Genomic DNA, 5,332 nt, shown 5'->3' with positions numbered 1-5,332 from the left:
GTTTAGGCTGGGAAACATCAGGACGAATTAACTGCGCATCACATCCCTGTCTGCCTGCCTGCCTGTCTGCCTGCCTGCCTGCCTGCCTGTCTGCCTGCTGTACACAGATATATGAGTTGCACTGTTTTACTAGATACAATAGCTAATTAAAGAGTTTATATTATACAATGGACAGACAGTGGTACGATGTAACAAACATTAATTCGCCTGCTAACGTTAAGTAACGATAGCTGACGTTATCTAAGTTAGCAAGCTATCTATCTAGCTAAATCAGATTAGTTTACAGTCAGTGTCCTTTTTTCGGTACGTTAGATTGTTATCTAGCGAGTTAGTACAATTGATTTGAAAAGTAGTTTAATGGTGTTATATACCTGTTTATTATTAAGTCTCTCCAGTAGACCCACATGTACATTACAGAGACCAGAAACAAACCAAAAACACGGAAGCTGCGACAACGTCGTAGTGACGGAGAAGCACTAACAACCAATCACAGCCCAAAGAAGCGTTGAATACGCCTACAAATTCAAATTTTCCTTGTTCCGAAAGAAACAGTGTTTTACTGACGCTACTAGATACTACTAACGTTAAGACATTTTCATGTTTTCACAGTGAGAAAAATCCTACCCTTTTTTTGTTTATCTGTTAAACGTGCTTTTTTTTGTTGGAACAAAGGCAAATTAGGTCCTTACAAGTAATTTTTATTTGATCTTTTATTTAACAAGTCAGCTTAATAAGAACACATTCTAATTTACAATGACGACATAGACCGGGCCAAACCCGGACGACGATTGGCCAATTATGCGCCGCACTATGGGACTCTCAATCACGACTGGTTGTGATATAGCCTGGCATCGAACCAGGGTGTCTGTAGTGACGCCTCCAGCACTGAGATGCAGTGTGTTAGACCGCTGCGCCACTCGTAATTGACAGTGGGTTTTTTAAACCGTGGATTCGATCCCATCCCGCATCATTTTTTTTGTTGACGAAAAAAACGGTTAAATGTTGGTCCTTTTTGTGTTATTAAACTTTTCAAATATACATATAAACATATACGGAAGTCGGATTATACAGTGAAAATGCATATTGAGCAAGGTGCATCACAGGAGGTTGGTGACACCTTGATTGGGGAGGACGGTCTCGTCGTAATGGCTGGAGCAGAATCAGTGGAACGGTATCAACTACGTCACTACGCATGATGTTGTCCCTGTGTTTGATGCCGTTCCACTTGCAACCCTGGTCACAGCCATGAACGATGAGCCGTCCTCCCCTCATCAGCGCCCCACTGAGGTACACTGAGGCCTCCACCAAACACAAAGGTTTAAGAACATTTAAAACAAAAAACAAATAGAGGTCTTGAACACATTCAAATGTCATATCAGGTTGTATTGAAGCCAATGAGTTTCAGAGTATGTTTGTTTTTAAACAAAATCTTAATTGTGTAACTCTGTGTTGTCTGTTCACACTGCTATGCTTTATCTTTGCCAGGTCGCAGTTGCAAATGTGAACTTGTTCTCAACTAGCCTACCTGGTTAAATAAAGGCGAAAAAAAATAATTATTATTATTACACAAAAAAAATGTAAGCTAAAAAAAAAACATCTCCCTTTATGTATAAATCATTTGACAATGAAATTATCATCCAGGAAATGGAAATCATTACCATCTTGGAATAAACACAATTTGACTTCATTGTTTGTAACTTTTTTTTGTTGGTCAATATTAATTGTATTTGAAAATAATAAATCACCTAACTCCGCCCAGAAAGGGGTAATATGACCACAACAAAACACCTTCAGTAGTTTTCGATGTCCCTCAAAACGTAGAGTCATTACCCTCTACATTAACGATCATTCTTAGAGTCATTACCCTCTACATTAACGATCATTCTTAGAGTCATTACCCTCTACATTAACGATCATTCTTAGAGTCATTACCCTCTACATTAACGATCATTCTTAGAGTCATTACCCTCTACATTAACGATCATTCTTAGAGTCATTACCCTCTACATTAACGATCATTCTTAGAGTCATTACCCTCTACATTAACGATCATTCTTAGAGTCATTACCCTCTACATTAACGATCATTCTTAGAGTCATTACCCTCTACATTAACGATCATTCTTAGAGTCATTACCCTCTACATTAAATATCATTCTTAGAGTCATTACCCTCTACATTAACGATCATTCTTAGAGTCATTACCCTCTACATTAAATATCATTCTTAGAGTCATTACCCTCTACATTAACGATCATTCTTAGAGTCATTACCCTCTACATTAAATATCATTCTTAGAGTCATTACCCTCTACATTAACGATCATTCTTAGAGTCATTACCCTCTACATTAAATATCATTCTTAGAGTCATTACCCTCTACATTAACGATCATTCTTAGAGTCATTACCCTCTACATTAAATATCATTCTTAGAGTCATTACCCTCTACATTAACGATCATTCTTAGAGTCATTACCCTCTACATTAACGATCATTCTTAGAGTCATTACCCTCTACATTAACGATCATTCTTAGAGTCATTACCCTCTACATTAACGATAATTCTTAGAGTCATTACCCTCTACATTAAATATCATTCTTAGAGTCATTACCCTCTACATTAACGATTATTCTTAGAGTCATTACCCTCTACATTAACGATCATTCTTAGAGTCATTACCCTCTACATTAACGATCATTCTTAGAGTCATTACCCTCTACATTAACGATCATTCTTAGAGTCATTACCCTCTACATTAAATATCATTCTTAGAGTCATTACCCTCTACATTAAATATCATTCTTAGAGTCATTACCCTCTACATTAACGATCATTCTTAGAGTCGTTACCCTCTACATTAAATATCATTCTTAGAGTCATTACCCTCTACATTAAATATCATTCTTAGAGTCATTACCCTCTACATTAAATATCATTCTTAGAGTCATTACCCTCTACATTAAATATCATTCTTAGAGTCATTACCCTCTACATTAAATATCATTCTTAGAGTCATTACCCTCTACATTAACGATCATTCTTAGAGTCATTACCCTCTACATTAACGATCATTCTTAGAGTCATTACCCTCTACATTAAATATCATTCTTAAACATTCATTTGATGGATAAATATAATTCAGAATAATAAAAAGAACCCTTCATCCTCGTAGGGTCTTAAACCCCTTTCTTATGTAGTGAACCTTGACAATGTCAATGGATTTAAACCCTTCAACCTCTATCACCATCCTCGTAGGGTCTTAAAACCCTTTCTTATGTAGTGAACCTTGACACTGTCAATGGATTTAAACCCTTCATCCTCTATCACCATCCTCGTAGGGTCTTAAAACCCTTATGTAATGAACCTTGACACTGTCAATGGATTTAAACCCTTCATCCTCTATCACCATCCTCGTAGGGTCTTAAAACCCTTTCTTATGTAATGAACCTTGACACTGTCAATGGATATAAACCCTCCATCCTCTATCACCATCCTCGTAGGGTCTTAAAACCCTTTCTTATGTAATGAACCTTGACACTGTCAATGGATATAAACCCTCCATCCTCTATCACCATCCTCGTAGGGTCTTAAAACCCTTTCTTATGTAATGAACCTTGACACTGTCAATGGATATAAACCCTTCATCCTCTATCACCATCCTCATAGGGTCTTAAAACCCTTTCTTATGTAGTGAACCTTGACACTGTCAATGGATATAAACCCTCCATCCTCTATCACCATCCTCGCAGGGTCTTAAAACCCTTTCTTATGTAGTGAACCTTGACACTGTCAATGGATATAAACCCTCCATCCTCTATCACCATCCTCGTAGGGTCTTAAAACCCTTTCTTATGTAGTGAACCTTGACACTGTCAATGGATATAAACCCTCCATCCTCTATCACCATCCTCGTAGGGTCTTAAAACCCTTTCTTATGTAGTGAACCTTGACACTGTCAATGGATATAAACCCTCCCTCCTCTATCACCATCCTCGTAGGGTCTTAAAACCCTTTCTTATGTAGTGAACCTTGACACTGTCAATGGATATAAACCCTCCATCCTCTATCACCATCCTCGTAGGGTCTTAAACCCCTTTCTTATGTAGTGAACCTTGACACTGTCAATGGATATAAACCCTCCATCCTCTATCACCATCCTCGTAGGGTCTTAAAACCCTTTCTTATGTAGTGAACCTTGACACTGTCAATGGATATAAACCCTTCATCCTCGTAGGGTCTTAAAACCCTTATGTAATGAACCTTGACACAGTCAATGGATATAAACCCTCCATCCTCTATCACCATCCTCGTAGGGTCTTAAAACCCTTTCTTATGTAATGAACCTTGACACTGTCAATGGATATAAACCCTTCATCCTCTATCACCATCCTCGTAGGGTCTTAAACCCCTTTCTTATGTAGTGAACCTTGACACTGTCAATGGATATAAACCCTCCATCCTCTATCACCATCCTCGTAGGGTCTTAAACCCCTTTCTTATGTAATGAACCTTGACACTGTCAATGGATATAAACCCTCCATCCTCTATCACCATCCTCATAGGGTCTTAAAACCCTTATGTAGTGAACCTTGACACTGTCAATGGATATAAACCCTCCATCCTCTATCACCATCCTCGCAGGGTCTTAAAACCCTTTCTTATGTAGTGAACCTTGACACTGTCAATGGATATAAACCCTCCATCCTCTATCACCATCCTCGCAGGGTCTTAAAACCCTTTCTTATGTAATGAACCTTGACACTGTCAATGGATTTAAACCCTTCATCCTCTATCACCATCCTCGCAGGGTCTTAAAACCCTTTCTTATGTAGTGAACCTTGACACTGTCAATGGATATAAACCCTCCATCCTCTATCACCATCCTCGTAGGGTCTTAAAACCCTTTCTTATGTAGTGAACCTTGACACTGTCAATGGATATAAACCCTCCATCCTCTATCACCATCCTCGCAGGGTCTTAAAACCCTTTCTTATGTAATGAACCTTGACACTGTCAATGGATATAAACCCTCCATCCTCTATCACCATCCTCGCAGGGTCTTAAAACCCTTTCTTATGTAGTGAACCTTGACACTGTCAATGGATATAAACCCTCCATCCTCTATCACCATCCTCGCAGGGTCTTAAAACCCTTTCTTATGTAATGAACCTTGACACTGTCAATGGATATAAACCCTCCATCCTCTATCACCATCCTCGCAGGGTCTTAAAACCCTTTCTTATGTAGTGAACCTTGACACTGTCAATGGATATAAACCCTCCATCCTCTATCACCATCCTCGCAGGGTCTTAAAACCCTTTCTTATGTAAT

This window comes from Oncorhynchus clarkii, chromosome 13, assembly GCF_045791955.1.
Source record: "Oncorhynchus clarkii lewisi isolate Uvic-CL-2024 chromosome 13, UVic_Ocla_1.0, whole genome shotgun sequence".
Classification (NCBI taxonomy): Eukaryota; Metazoa; Chordata; class Actinopteri; order Salmoniformes; family Salmonidae; genus Oncorhynchus; species Oncorhynchus clarkii.
This window is presented reverse-complemented; position numbering follows the sequence as displayed.